General features: G+C 25.9%; 1 protein-coding gene and 1 non-coding gene across 4 annotated transcripts in view; one reads left to right on the forward strand and one right to left on the reverse strand.

Moving 5' to 3' along the window:
* Positions 1-17,546, reverse strand: part of LOC129757329 (calcium uniporter protein, mitochondrial) — a 480,797-nt gene that overhangs the window by 23,372 nt on the left and 439,879 nt on the right. The gene's annotated exons all lie outside the window — the stretch shown is intronic.
* On the forward strand, positions 15,380-15,451 carry Trnah-gug (transfer RNA histidin (anticodon GUG)). The gene has a single exon. It is a non-coding gene; the product is annotated as a tRNA-His (tRNA).

The raw sequence follows: 17,546 nt of genomic DNA on the forward strand, positions 1-17,546 counted from the left end.
ACAAAATTGACAAAATTGACAAAATTGACAAAATTGACAAAATTAACAAAATTGACAAAATTGACAAAATTGACAAAATTGATAAAATTGACAAAATTGACAAAATTGACAAAATTGACAAAATTGACAAAATTGACAAAATTGACAAAATTGACAAAATTGACAAATTGACAAAATTGACAAAACTGACAAAATTGACAAAATTGACAAAATTGACAAAATTGACAAAATTGACAAAATTGACAAAATTGACAAAATTGACAAAATTGACAAAATTGAAAAAATTGACAAAATTGACAAAATTGACAAAATTGACAAAATTGACAAAATTGACAAAATTGACAAAATTGACAAAATTGACAAAATTGACAAAATTGACAAAATTGACAAAATTGACAAAATTGACAAAATTGACAAAATTGACAAAATTGACAAAATTGACAAAATTGACAAAATTGACAAAATTGACAAACATGACAAAATTGACAAAATTGACCAAATTGTCAAAATTGACAAGATTGAAAAAATTGACAAAATGAACAAAATTGACAGAAATTAAAAAATTAACAAAATCGACAAAATTGACAAAATTGACAAAATTGACAAAATTGACAAAATTGACAAAATTGACAAAATTGACAAAATTGACAAAATTAACAAAATTGACAAAATTGGCAAAATATACAAAATTAACAAAATTGACAAAATTGCAAAAATTGACAAAATTGACAAAATTGACAAAATCGACAAAATAGACAAAATTGACAAAATTTACAAAATTGACAAAATTGACAAAATTGACAAAATTAACCAAATTGACCAAATCTATGAAATTGACAAAATTGAAAAAATTTGACAAATTGACAAAATTGACAAAATTGACAAAATTGACAAAATTGACAAAATTGACAAAATTGACAAAATTGACAAAATTGACAAAATTGACAAATTGACAAAATTGACAAAATTGACAAAATTGACAAAATTGACAAAATTGACAAATTGACAAAATTGACAAAATTGACAAAATTGACAAAATTGACAAAATTGACAAAATTGACAAAATTAACAAAATTGACAAAATTGGCAAAATATACAAAATTAACAAAATTGACAAAATTGCAAAAATTGACAAAATTGACAAAATTGACAAAATCGACAAAATTGACAAAATTGACAAAATTTACAAAATTGACAAAATTGACAAAATTGACAAAATTGACCAAATTGACCAAATTGATGAAATTGACAAAATTGAAAAAATTGACAAAATTGACAAAATTGACAAAATTGACAAAATTGACAAAATTGACAAAATGACAAAATTGACAAAATTGACAAAATTGACAAAATTGACAAAATTGACAAAATTGACAAAATTGACAAAATTGACAAAATTGACAAAATTGACAAAATTGACAAAATTGACAAACATGACAAAATTGACAAAATTGACAAAATTGTCAAAATTGACAAGATTGAAAAAATTGACAAAATTGACAAAATGAACAAAATTGACAGAAATTAAAAAATTAACAAAATCGACAAAATTGACAAAATTGACAAAATTGACAAAATTGACAAAATTGACAAAATTGACAAAATTGACAAAATTGACAAAATTGACAAAATTGACAAAATTGACAAAATTAACAAAATTGACAAAATTGGCAAAATTTACCAAATTGACAAAATTGCAAAAATTGATAAAATTGACAAAATTGACAAAATTGACAAAATTGACAAAATTGACAAAATTGACAAAATTGACAAAATTGACAAAATTGACAAAATTGACAAAATTGACAAAATTGACAAAATTGACAAAATTGACAAAATTGACAAAATTGACAAAATTGACAAAATTGACAAAATTGACAAAATTGACAAAATTGACAAAATTGACAAAATTGACAAAATTGACAAAATTGACAAAATTGACAAAATTGACAAACATGACAAAATTGACAAAATTGACAAAATTGTCAAAATTGACAAGATTGAAAAAATTGACAAAATTGACAAAATGAACAAAATTGACAGAAATTAAAAAATTAACAAAATCGACAAAATTGACAAAATTGACAAAATTGACAAAATTGACAAAATTGACAAAATTGACAAAATTGACAAAAATGACAAAATTGACAAAATTGACAAAATTGACAAAATTGACAAAATTGACAAAATTAACAAAATTGACAAAATTGGCAAAATTGGCAAAATATATAAAATTAACAAATTGACAAAATTGCAAAAATTGACAAAATTGACAAAATTGACAAAATTGACAAAATTGACAAAATCGACAAAAATGACAAAATTGACAAAATTTACTAAATTGACAAAATTGACAAAATTGACAAAATTGACAAAATTGACCAAATTGACCAAATTGATTAAATTGACAAAATTGAAAAAATTGACAAAATTGACAAAATTGACAAAATTGACAAAATTGACAAAATTGACAAAATTGACAAAATTGACAAAATTGACAAAATTGACAAAATTGACAAAATTGACAAAATTGACAAAATTGACAAAATTGACAAAATTGACAAAATTGACAAAATTGACAAAATTGACAAAATTGACAAAATTGACAAAATTGACAAAATTGACAAAATTGACAAAATTGACAAAATTGACAAAATTGACAAAATTGACAAAATTGACAAAATTGACAAAATTGACAAAATTGACAAAATTGACAAAATTGACAAAATTGACAAAATTAACAAAATTGACAAAATTGGCAAAATATACAAAATTAACAAAATTGACAAAATTGCAAAAATTGACAAAATTGACAAAATTGACAAAATTGACAAAATTGACAAAATTGACAAAATTTACAAAATTGACAAAATTGACAAAATTGAAAAAATTGACAAAATTGACAAAATTGACAAAATTGACAAAATTGACAAATTGATAAAATTGACAAAATTGACAAAATTGACAAAATTGACAAAATTGACAAAATTGACAAAATTGACAAAATTGACAAAATTGACAAAATTGACAAAATTGACAAAATTGACAAAATTGACAAAATTGACAAAATTGACAAAATTGACAAAATTGACAAAATTGACAAAATTGACAAAATTGACAAAATTGACAAAATTGACAAACATGACAAAATTGACAAAATTGACAAAATTGTCAAAATTGACAAGATTGAAAAAATTGACAAAATTGACAAAATGAACAAAATTGACAGAAATTAAAAAATTGACAAAATTGACAAAATTGACAAAATTGACAAAATTGACAAAATTGACAAAATTGACTAAATTGACAAAATTGACAAAATTGACAAAATTGACAAAATTGACAAAATTGACAAAATTGACAAAATTGACAAAATTGACAAAATTGACAAATTGACAAAATTGACAAAATTGACAAAATTGACAAAATTGACAAAATTGACAAACATGACAAAATTGACAAAATTGACAAAATTGTCAAAATTGACAAGATTGAAAAAATTGACAAAAATTGACAAAATGAACAAAATTGACAGAAATTAAAAAATTAACAAAATCGACAAAATTGACAAAATTGACAAAATTGACAAAATTGACAAAATTGACAAAATTGACAAAATTGACAAAATTGACAAAATTGACAAAATTGACAAAATTGACAAAATTGACAAAATTGACAAAATTGACAAAATTGACAAAATTAACAAAATTGACCAAATTAACAAAATTGACAAAATTGCAAAAATTGACAAAATTGACAAAATTGACAAAATTGACAAAATTGACAAAATCGACAAATTGACAAAATTGACAAAATATACAAAATTAACAAAATTGACAAAATTGACAAAATTGACAAAATTGACAAAATTGACAAAATTGACAAAATCGACAAAATTGACGAAATTGACAAAATTTACAAAATTGACAAAATTGACAAAATTGACAAAATTGACCAAATTGACCAAATTGACAAAATTGACAAAATTGACAAAATTGACAAAATTGACAAAATTGACAAAATTGACAAAATTGACAAAATTGACAAAATTGACAAAATTGACAAAATTGACAAAATTGACAAAATTGACAAAATTGACAAAATTGACAAAATTGACAAAATTGACAAAATTGACAAAATTGACAAAATTGACAAAATTGACAAAATTGACAAAATTGACAAAATTGACAAAATTGACAAAATTGACAAAATTGACAAAATTGACAAAATTGACAAAATTGACAAAATTGACAAACATGACAAAATTGACAAAATTGTCAAAATTGACAAGATTGAAAAAATTGACAAAATTGACAAAATGAACAAAATTGACAGAAATTGACAAAATTGACAAAATTGACAAAATTGACAAAATTGACAAAATTGACAAAATTGACAAAATTGACAAAATTGACAAAATTGACAAAATTGACAAAATTGACAAAATTGACAAAATTGCAAAAATTGACAAAATTGACAAAATTGACAAAATAGACAAAATTGACAAAATTGACAAAATTGACAAAATTGACAAAATTGACAAAATTGACAAAATTGATAAACATGACAAAATTGACAAAATTGACAAAATTGCCAAATTGACAAGATTGAAAAAATTGACAAAATTGACAAAATGAACAAAATTGACAGAAATTAAAAAATTAACGAAATCGACAAAATTGACAAAATTGACAAAATTGACAAAATTGACAAAATTGACAAAATTGACAAAATTGACAAAATTGACAAAATTGACAAAATTGACAAAATTGACAAAATTGACAAATTGACAAAATTGACAAAATTGACAAAATTGACAAAATTGACAAAATTGACAAAATTGACAAAATTGACAAAATTGACAAAATTGACAAAATTGACAAAATTGACAAAATTGACAAAATTAACAAAATTGACAAAATTGGCAAAATTGGCAAAATATACAAAATTAACAAAATTGACAAAATTGCAAAAATTGACAAAATTGACAAAATTGACTTTATTTACAGAATTGACAAAATTTACAAAATCGACAAAATTGACAAAATTGACAAAATTGACAAAAATTGACAAAATTGACAAATTGACAAAATTGACAAAATTGACAAAATTGACCAAATTGACCAAATTGATGAAATTGACAAAATTGACAAAATTGACAAAATTGACAAAATTGACAAAATTGACAAAATTGACAAAATTGACAAAATTGACAAAATTGACAAAATTGACAAAATTGACAAAATTGACAAAATTGACAAAATTGACAAACTGACAAAATCGACAAAATCGACAAAATCGACAAAATTGACAAAATTGACAAATTGACAAAATTGACAAAATTGACAAAATTGACAAAATTGACAAAATTGACAAAATTGACAAAATTGACAAAATTCACAAAATTGACAAAATTCACAAAATTCACAAAATTGACAAAATTGACAAAATTGACAAAATTGACAAAATTGACAAAATTGACAAAATTGATAAAATTGACAAAATTGACAAAATTGCCAAATTGACAAGATTGAAAAAATTGACAAAATTGACAAAATGAACAAAATTGACAGAAATTAAAAAATTAACGAAATCGACAAAATTGACAAAATTGACAAAATTGACAAAATTGACAAAATTGACAAAATTGACAAAATTGACAAAATTGACAAAATTGACAAAATTGACAAAATTGACAAAATTGACAAAATTGACAAAATTGACAAAATTGACAAAATTGACAAAATTAACAAAATTGACAAAATTGGCAAAATATACAAAATTAACAAAATTGACAAAATTGCAAAAATTGACAAAATTGACAAAATTGACTTTATTTACAGAATTGACAAAATTTACAAAATCGACAAAATTGACAAAATTGACAAAATTGACAAAATTGACAAAATTGACAAAATTGACCAAATTGACCAAATTGATGAAATTGACAAAATTGACAAAATTGACAAAATTGACAAAATTGACAAAATTGACAAAATTGACAAAATTGACAAAATTGACAAAATTGACAAAATTGACAAAATTGACAAAATTGACAAAATTGACAAAACTGACAAAATCGACAAAATCGACAAAATCGACAAAATTGACAAAATTGACAAAATTGACAAAATTGACAAAATTGACAAAATTGACAAAATTGACAGAATTGACAAAATTGACAAAATTGACAAAATTGACAAAATTGACAAAATTGACAAAATTCACAAAATTCACAAAATTCACAAAATTGACAAAATTGACAAAATTGACAAAATTGACAAAATTGACAAAATTGACAAAATTGACAAAATTGACAAAATTGACAAAATTGACAAAATTGATAAAATTGACAAAATTGACAAAATTGACAAAATTGACAAAATTGACAAAATTGATGAAATTGACAAGATTGACTTAATTCGCGACATTGACAAAAATGACATTTATTCCAAAAGAGTATTGGAATGAATTAAAAATAAAATAAAAAATCATGAAAAAGCTTCTTTAATAGATATTGAAATTGCTGAAATGTCAGAAATAAAAAAAAAATTATTTCATATCAAATCTTTTTACGCGTCAAGTTTCCATATGTATTAAGTTTCAAAAGTATCCAAATTTCAAAAGTGCAAAAAGTTATTCAATAGAATTTATATAGGGAAAATTAATCATGTCTCATCACATGTTTGAATATTACAGGGATCGATAAAAATACATTTTGAAATTAATTTTCAATGTTTAAGAAACCTTTTAACTGGTTTAGGAATAATTTTCGGCATGAGAAAAACAAAGGCAAAACCACTTCAACCTTATTTAATCGGAGAAAAGCTTTTCCTCGATTCCGAGAAGCGAAGTGGACAAACCCACAAATTTAATCAACGGCCATTTTGGTCCACGCTGAGTCTTCATCAAGGCAAAACCAGGAAACAAGACCACAAAAAAAAGACTCACCACGAAAAAAAAATCACATTATTCGTTGTGACATTTGTGTTGTATTCACGGGCATTCGTTTCAAAAGGTTCCAATTAATTGGGATTTTGCTTTAGCCCTCATCTTCAAATTTCGTTCTCAACCCTCTTGTATGGCTTTAAATTTTCTTTAAAATGGAAGGATGCAGGAAATATTTTTTTCAAACTTACTCCCGCATGGACCATCAATTGCTACTCATTACAAACAAGGGGTGGATCGTAAAGTTTCTTATCATACCCTCATGTGCCAGGCACCGACATCCTTTTCATGCTTTCACCTTCCTTTTTGATGCATGAACACATCAATTTACGTCATTCGAGCAGCATCCCCTCTTTGGAGTGTAACAAGTCACGATTTTCACCTTTCCAGGGAGTTTTTTGCCTTCTTCTGCAGAGATGAAGGTACAACTCCGAAAACCCCAACCGCAATCAGACGCTCCGGGCTATTTCTGAAACAATTCTTTCTGATTTTGGAAGGTTTAAAGTTAACATTCCTTGGAGATAAGCTGGAGCCCGAAAATGGAAGCTGGAGCTGGGGAGCCAATTTCACGGATCTTTGCCCTTTTTAACCAAAAAAAAAAAAAAAGACAGCAGAACCTTCGTTTGCATTTCCTGTTCCGGTAGTGATTATTTCGAGACGGCAGAGAATGCCGGAGCAAAACGTGCGAACGCTCAATTTAAGCAATTATTCCACGAAGAAGGTGAGCAATTGGCAGCAAAAAGGTGTACTGAAGGCGTTGTTGAGTTGGGATGATTTTGAATAGATTGAAAATTATTTGAAATGTTGCAGTAAATTTAAATCTGAATCAATCAGTTATATCAACTGAAGGAATTTTATTTTTTGTCAATTTATCTCCATTTTATTTCTCAAGAACAACTTTCAAATGGCTTCCTTCAATCTGGTGATCGAGCTCCCCAATTTTTGCTCCCCCAGCCAAAATAGTTCATAAAACTAGCTCAAGTGATCCAGCAAATGACAGTAAACTAGCAAAAAACACAAGCTGCTCGCCTCCAAGTTATGCAAAAGTCGCATTCCTAGATCCTCTTGCCCTTCCCAATTTCAGGAAACAGAGCAGCAAATTTTCTTCCCTCCCAAAGCTAGCTAATTCATTTGCTGCTGCTGCTTCAGTCAATCTTTCGCAAGAAGGACGACAGTTGTGTTGTCATCGTGGTGCTTTTGATTAGCATAAAGTAGAAATCCTACCGCGCCAAAATTAAAGTTCCTCATCCTTTGGGGCGGCCCAAATTAGGCCCGAAACTAAGGAAAACCGCAGCATTTTGTGCTTGTCGAATTAAGGTGAATAGTTTGGCAGCATATTTGCGACTTAATAAGGACAGTTCAAACCAAAGTTCAAGTTCAAAATTTGTCAACTTTGTCAATTTTGTTAATTTTGTCAATTTTAACAAAATTTGTCAATTTTGTTAATTTTGTTAATTTTGTCAATTTTGTCAAATTTGTCAATTTTGTCAATTTTGTCAATTTTGAATATTTTGACAATTTTGTCAATTTTGACAATTTTGACAATTTTGACCATTTTGACATTTTTGACAATTTTGACAATTTTGACAATTTTGAATATTTTGACAATTTTGACAATTTTGACAATTTTGACAATTTTGTCAATTTTGTCAATTTTGTCAATTTTGTCAATTTTGTCAATTTTGTCAATTTTGTCAATTTTATCAATTTTGTCAATTTTGTCAATTTTGTCAATTTTGTCAATTTTGTCAATTTTGTCAATTTTGTCAATTTTGTCAATTTTGTCAATTTTGTCAATTTTGTCAATTTTGTCAATTTTGTCAATTTTGTCAATTTTGTCAATTTTGTCAATTTTGTCAATTTTGTCAATTTTGTCAATTTTGTCAATTTTGTCAATTTTGTCAATTTTGTCAATTTTGTCAATTTGGTCAATTTTGTCAATTTTGTCAATTTTGTCAATTTTGTCAATTTTGTCAATTTTGTCAATTTTGTCAATTTTGTCAATTTTGTCAATTTTGTCAATTTTGTCAATTTTGTCAATTTTGTCAATTTTGTCAATTTTGTCAATTTTGTCAATTTTGTCAATTTTGTCAATTTTGTCAATTTTGTCAATTTTGTCAATTTTGTCAATTTTGTCAATTTTGTCAATTTTGTCAATTTTGTCAATTTTGTCAATTTTGTCAATTGTCAATTGTCAATTTTGTCAATTTTGTCAATTTTGTCAATTTTGTCAATTTTGTCAATTTTGTCAATTTTGTCAATTTTGTCAATTTTGTCAATTTTGTCAATTTTGTCAATTTTGTCAATTTTGTCAATTTTGTCAATTTTGTCAATTTTGTCAATTTTGTCAATTTTGTCAATTTTGTCAATTTTGTCAATTTTGTCAATTTTGTCAATTTTGTCAATTTTGTCAATTTTGTCAATTTTGTCAATTTTGTCAATTTTGTCGATTTTGTCAATTTTGTCAATTTTGTCAATTTTGTCAATTTTGTCAATTTTGTCAATTTTGTCAATTTTGTCAATTTTGTCAATTTTGTCAATTTTGTCAATTTTGTCAATTTTGTCAATTTTGTCAATTTTGTCAATTTTGTCAATTTTGTCAATTTTGTCAATTTTGTCAATTTTGTCAATTTTGTCAATTTTGTCAATTTTGTCAATTTTGTCAATTTTGTCAATTTTGTCAATTTTGTCAATTTTGTCAATTTTGTCAATTTTGTCAATTTTGTCAATTTTGTCAATTTTGTCAATTTTGTCAATTTTGTCAATTTTGTCAATTTTGTCAATTTTGTCAATTTTGTCAATTTTGTCAATTTTGTCAATTTTGACAAATTTGACAATTTTGAAAATTTTGACAATTTTGACAATTCTGAAAAGTTTGACAATTTTGCAAATTTTGAAAATTTTGACAATTTTGACAATTTTGCAATTTTGACAATTTTGACAGTTTTGACACTTTTGCAAATTTTGCAAATTTTGACAATTTTGACAATTTTGACAATTTTGTCAATTTTTTCAATTTTGTCAATTTTGTCAATTTTGTCAATTTTGTCAATTTTGTCAATTTTGTCAATTTTGTCAATTTTGACAATTTTGACATTTTTGGCAATTTTTGGAAATTTTAACAATTTTGATAATTTTGGCAATTTTGACAATTTTGACAATTTTGACAATTTTGACAATTTTGATAATTTTGACAATTTTGACAATTTTGACAATTTTGACAATTTTGACAATTTTGACAATTTTGACAATTTTGACAATTTTGACAATTTTGAAAATTTTGAAAATTTTGACAATTTTGACAATTTTGACAATTTTGACAATTTTGACAATTTTGAAAATTTTGACAATTTTGACAATTTTGACAATTTTGACAATTTTGACAATTTTGACATTTTTGACAATTTTGACAATTTTGACAATTTTGACAATTTTGACAATTTTGACAATTTTGACAATTTTGACAATTTTGACAATTTTGACAATTTTGACAATTTTGACAATTTTGACAATTTTGACAATTTTGTCAATTGTCAATTGTCAATTTTGTCAATTTTGTCAATTTTGTCAATTTTGTCAATTTTGTCAATTTTGTCAATTTTGTCAATTTTGTCAATTTTGTCAATTTTGTCAATTTTGTCAATTTTGTCAATTTTGTCAATTTTGTCAATTTTGTCAATTTTGTCAATTTTGTCAATTTTGTCAATTTTGTCAATTTTGTCAATTTTGTCAATTTTGTCAATTTTGTCAATTTTGTCAATTTTGTCAATTTTGTCAATTTTGTCAATTTTGTCAATTTTGTCAATTTTGTCAATTTTGTCAATTTTGTCAATTTTGTCAATTTTGTCAATTTTGTCAATTTTGTCAATTTTGTCAATTTTGTCAATTTTGTCGATTTTGTCAATTTTGTCAATTTTGTCAATTTTGTCAATTTTGTCAATTTTGTCAATTTTGTCAATTTTGTCAATTTTGTCAATTTTGTCAATTTTGTCAATTTTGTCAATTTTGTCAATTTTGTCAATTTTGTCAATTTTGTCAATTTTGTCAATTTTGTCAATTTTGTCAATTTTGTCAATTTTGTCAATTTTGTCAATTTTGTCAATTTTGTCAATTTTGTCAATTTTGTCAATTTTGTCAATTTTGTCAATTTTGTCAATTTTGTCAATTTTGTCAATTTTGTCAATTTTGTCAATTTTGTCAATTTTGTCAATTTTGTCAATTTTGTCAATTTTGTCAATTTTGTCAATTTTGTCAATTTTGTCAATTTTGTCAATTTTGTCAATTTTGTCAATTTTGTCAATTTTGTCAATTTTGTCAATTTTGTCAATTTTGTCAATTTTGTCAATTTTGTCAATTTTGTCAATTTTGTCAATTTTGTCAATTTTGTCAATTTTGTCAATTTTGTCAATTTTGTCAATTTTGTCAATTTTGTCGATTTTGTCAATTTTGTCAATTTTGTCAATTTTGTCAATTTTGTCAATTTTGTCAATTTTGTCAATTTTGTCAATTTTGTCAATTTTGTCAATTTTGTCAATTTTGTCAATTTAGTCAATTTTGTCAATTTGGCAATTTGGCAATTTTGTCAATTTTGTCAATTTTGTCAATTTTGTCAATTTTGTCAATTTTGTCAATTTTGTCAATTTTGTCAATTTTGTCAATTTTGTCAATTTTGTCAATTTTGTCAATTTTGTCAATTTTGTCAATTTTGTCAATTTTGTCAATTTTGTCAATTTTGTCAATTTTGTCAATTTTGTCAATTTTGTCAATTTTGTCAATTTTGTCAATTTTGTCAATTTTGTCAATTTTGTCAATTTTGTCAATTTTGTCAATTTTGTCAATTTTGTCAATTTTGTCAATTTTGTCAATTTTGTCAATTTTGTCAATTTTGTCAATTTTGTCAATTTTGTCAATTTTGTCAATTTTGTCAATTTTGTCAATTTTGTCAATTTTGTCAATTTTGTCAATTTTGTCAATTTTGTCAATTTTGTCAATTTTGTCAATTTTGTCAATTTTGTCAATTTTGTCAATTTTGTCAATTTTGTCAATTTTGTCAATTTTGTCAATTTTGTCAATTTTGTCAATTTTGTCAATTTTGTCAATTTTGACAAATTTGACAATTTTGAAAATTTTGACAATTTTGACAATTCTGAAAAGTTTGACAATTTTGCAAATTTTGAAAATTTTGACAATTTTGACAATTTTGCAATTTTGACAATTTTGACAATTTTGACAGTTTTGACACTTTTGCAAATTTTGACAATTTTGACAATTTTGACAATTTTGTCAATTTTTTCAATTTTGTCAATTTTGTCAATTTTGTCAATTTTGTCAATTTTGTCAATTTTGTCAATTTTGACAATTTTGACATTTTTGGCAATTTTTGGAAATTTTAACAATTTTGATAATTTTGGCAATTTTGACAATTTTGACAATTTTTACAATTTTGACAATTTTGATAATTTCGACAATTTTGACAATTTTGACAATTTTGACAATTTTGACAATTTTGACAATTTTGACAATTTTGACAATTTTGACAATTTTGAAAATTTTGACAATTTTGACAATTTTGACAATTTTGACAATTTTGACAATTTTGAAAATTTTGACAATTTTGACAATTTTGACAATTTTGACAATTTTGACAATTTTGACAATTTTGCAAATTTTGACAATTTTGACAATTTTGACAATTTTGACAACTTTGACAATTTTGACAATTTTGACAATTTTGACAATTTTGACAATTTTGACAATTTTGACAATTTTGACAATTTTGACAATTTTGACAATTTTGACAATTTTGACAATTTTGACAATTTTGACAATTTTGACAATTTTGACAATTTTGACAATTTTGACAATTTTGACAATTTTGACAATTTTGACAATTTTGACAATTTTGACAATTTTGACAATTTTGACAATTTTGACAATTTTGACAATTTTGACAATTTTGACAATTTTGACAATTTTGACAATTTTGACAATTTTGACAATTTTGACAATTTTGACAATTTTGACAATTTTGACAATTTTGACAATTTTGACAATTTTGACAATTTTGACAATTTTGACAATTTTGACAATTTTGACAATTTTGACAATTTTGACAATTTTGACAATTTTGACAATTTTTTCAATTTTGACAATTTTGACAATTTTGTCAATTTTGACAATTTTGAAAATTTTGACAATTTTGACAATTTTGTCAATTTTGTCAATTTTGTCAATTTTGTCAATTTTGTCAATTTTGTCAATTTTGTCGATTTTGTCAATTTTGTCAATTTTGTCAATTTTGTCAATTTTGTCAATTTTGTCAATTTTGTCAATTTTGTCAATTTTGTCAATTTTGTCAATTTTGTCAATTTTGTCAATTTTGTCAATTTTGTCAATTTTGTCAATTTTGTCAATTTTGTCAATTTTGTCAATTTTGTCAATTTTGTCAATTTTGTCAATTTTGTCAATTTTGTCAATTTTGTCAATTTTGTCAATTTTGTCAATTTTGTCAATTTTGTCAATTTTGTCAATTTTGTCAATTTTGTCAATTTTGTCAATTTTGTCAATTTTGTCAATTTTGTCAATTTTGTCAATTTTGTCAATTTTGTCAATTTTGTCAATTTTGTCAATTTTGTCAATTTTGTCAATTTTGTCAATTTTGTCAATTTTGTCAATTTTGTCAATTTTGTCAATTTTGTCAATTTTGTCAATTTTGTCAATTTTGTCAATTTTGTCAATTTTGTCAATTTTGTCAATTTTGTCAATTTTGTCAATTTTGTCAATTTTGTCAATTTTGTCAATTTTGTCAATTTTGTCAATTTTGTCAATTTTGTCAATTTTGTCAATTTTGTCAATTTTGTCAATTTTGACAAATTTGACAATTTTGAAAATTTTGACAATTTTGACAATTCTGAAAAGTTTGACAATTTTGCAAATTTTGAAAATTTTGACAATTTTGACAATTTTGCAATTTTGACAATTTTGACAGTTTTGACACTTTTGCAAATTTTGACAATTTTGACAATTTTGACAATTTTGTCAATTTTTTCAATTTTGTCAATTTTGTCAATTTTGTCAATTTTGTCAATTTTGTCAATTTTGACAATTTTGACATTTTTGGCAATTTTTGGAAATTTTAACAATTTTGATAATTTTGGCAATTTTGACAATTTTGACAATTTTGACAATTTTGACAATTTTGATAATTTCGACAATTTTGACAATTTTGACAATTTTGACAATTTTGACAATTTTGACAATTTTGACAATTTTGACAATTTTGACAATTTTGACAATTTTGACAATTTTGAAAATTTTGACAATTTTGACAATTTTGACAATTTTGACAATTTTGACAATTTTGAAAATTTTGACAATTTTGACAATTTTGACAATTTTGACAATTTTGACAATTTTGACAATTTTGACAATTTTGACAATTTTGACAATTTTGACAATTTTGACAATTTTGACAATTTTGACAATTTTGACAATTTTGACAATTTTGACAATTTTGACAATTTTGACAATTTTGACAATTTTGACAATTTTGACAATTTTGAAAATTTTGACAATTTTGACAATTTTGACAATTTTGACAATTTTGACAATTTTGACAATTTTGACAATTTTGACAATTTTGACAATTTTGACAATTTTGACAATTTTGACAATTTTGACAATTTTGACAATTTTGACAATTTTGACAATTTTGACAATTTTGACAATTTTGACAATTTTGACAATTTTGACAATTTTGACAATTTTGACAATTTTGACAATTTTGACAATTTTGACAATTTTGACAATTTTGACAATTTTGACAATTTTGACAATTTTGACAATTTTGACAATTTTGACAATTTTGACAATTTTGACAATTTTGACAATTTTGACAATTTTGACAATTTTGACAATTTTGACAATTTTGACAATTTTGACAATTTTGACAATTTTGACAATTTTGACAATTTTGTCAATTTTGTCGATTTTGACAATTTTGTCAATTAAGTCAATTTTGCCAATTTTGACAATTTTGTCCATTTTGTCAATTTTGTCAATTTTTATTTTAATTTTATTTTCGAAGTTATGGTTGTATTTATAGCCTCAGTGATAAGTGCAAAAGTGATAAAGCAAACTCGATAATAACCGCATAGGCGCAGGTGTTTCGACCAATGGAAATGTTCCGATTATTTTCGAATTTCAACGCTGATATCATCATAAGCTGCAGCTCATGAGGTTCACAATGTCTTTGATTAGGATATTTGAAAATTTTGAATAATTTTTTAGCATTTCAAATGTGAATAAATTTAAGATTATTTAAAAGAATTCTAGTTTTATACAATTTTTAATTAGTAAATGATTAAAACCACTCAAACCGGTTGCTTGAAGTTCGCACAAATTTTCGACTCTTCCAAGCTGAGCTCCGATAGCCGTGATCGTCTAGTGGTTAGGACCCTACGTTGTGGCCGTAGTAACCCAGGTTCGAATCCTGGTCACGGCAATGTTCCAACTGAAGAAAGAGAAACATTGTCACGGATGGGGCAGTAAACTTTTTTTCGTTCATCTCTTTCGTAAATATTATCACTCAAATGGGCTTTCCGGGACAATATTTGTCCCTATTTCTGATATGCTGGGACCCGGATTCGAGCCTAAATTTTTAAGGTCGCATCAACTAGATGATCACAGCGTGAAAATCTCTATACTTTATTCGGTATTTTTTCAAATAATCCTGTGTTATAATTTTATTTCAAGAACAAATCAAATTACACTAATCATCCTTTCTTCTATTCGAAAAGCATTGAATGAGTTTTTTTCCATTACCAAATTCTTACTTTAAATTTAAAAAATTCCAAAAGTTAAAAAATTTACAATTCTTAAATTATCATTTCAAGATGGTTGAACGTAGTTAAACTTTTTCACAGTTCTTTGGATGTGCAATGAGTCAGGAAAAAAGTTTACCCACGTTGCACATCAAGCAGGAAATGTTTCGCCGGTTTATATTGGTGAATATGAATGAACACCGCGGGAAGGACCAAAATAAGGTTTAAAGAACCGTTTTTGCCGGTAGGTTGACTCTTGTTGTGTGCTTCGGCACTTTATTTTATGACTTGTGGTTGATGTTGGAAGAAATGGCGCAAAAAGTGAAGAAGGGAAATATTCAAAACCTGGTCAAAAGCTTCGGCTTGAAGATACGACGACGTGAATGTTTTATAAAAGTTTTCCCCTATAAAGTCTCAACAGATCGCCAGGTACTTTGATGCAATTTCGCTTCATTGAAGTTTACAAATCGTCCCGATTCTTTGTTCCTCTTGTTAATTTTTTTTTTCAAATATTTCGACTTTTAAAATGGGAAAAAAATTGTTTTCAATTTTCGATTTATTTCTTCAAATCTTTCGGCTTTCCGTTCTGAAGTCAAAGTTCACAATGACATAAATGAAAAATCCTCAAATTTAACTTCAATTACCTGAAGCACGTATTAAAACATTCATACACATTCCTCAGAACAGTCAATGGAAAACTTAATCCATCACTTTCCTGTGTTGGTTTTAATAACAACAGAAACAGGCTCACAACCAACCTGTTCCGTTCAGTGTTGCCATTTCCAATTAGTGATGGGATTTATAATAAAATCTGTACCATTTTGTAAAACCCGGCAGAGACAACAACGCCATAGCTGAGACTTAACAATGGCGAAAAGGATTGGACATCAAAAACTCTTTCCCAGTTGGGGTTTTGCTTCAAGCGGACCGAGCGATTTCGGACAGGTATCGTCTGGTGGTCACTATGGGCCAAAGTGGATTTTAATTTGAAAAACTATCTTTTTTAAACTTGTGTGGTTCTTCAGAACTTTATTTTTCCATACACCCTGAAATTTTTAAAAAATTAAAATTCAACTCTCTGATGTGGTTTTGAGGAAAATAAATTCCAATTCATTAACCCACAGTTTCCGGCTTGATGGAAAATGAATCGCCGAAACCGTCCCCAAGATAAACTGTGCGGAAGCAGAGATGAAAACCCTCTCACAAAATTCAATTTAATCAAGAGCGACATCCGGAGGACCAAACTAAACCGGCAAGCAAATAGACTACCTTAGTATCTGGTTTATAGAGCAATCGAATGGGACCAGGGCATTCAGATTTCCAGAACCAGACACGGAGTTTTATTTTAGGATTTTTTTTTTTCGTTTTTCTTCCAATGCTCAGATCCAAACATGAGCAACGGTCGATGTAAATTTTCCAAAAGGAAAATGCTTAATTAAACACTACTCTTCTCTGGAGGGTTTTTTTTTCTTTCTCGAATCCTCAGGACACTTTGTCGATGTGTGGTGTGAGTCAAATGATGATTGAAATATAAGAATGAAAGTTTTCCGGAAAGGCTGCTTTTATCTGATGTTTTAAAAAAGGGAAAAAGAGAAGAAAGGGGAAAACTTTCATACCCGAGGTGTTAACACAGGCACAGACAATGTGCAAAGTTTTCCCTTTCTTCCCGGAAAAGTATTAACAGAGACTTAATAGGACAATCGGAATCATTCCTGTTTGCAAAAGGATCTCGTCTTCGGTTGGAAGTTTTCTTCTTTATCGTAAGACAAACTACGC

This window comes from Uranotaenia lowii, chromosome 3 (genome assembly GCF_029784155.1).
Source record: "Uranotaenia lowii strain MFRU-FL chromosome 3, ASM2978415v1, whole genome shotgun sequence".
Lineage (NCBI taxonomy): Eukaryota > Metazoa > Arthropoda > Insecta > Diptera > Culicidae > Uranotaenia > Uranotaenia lowii.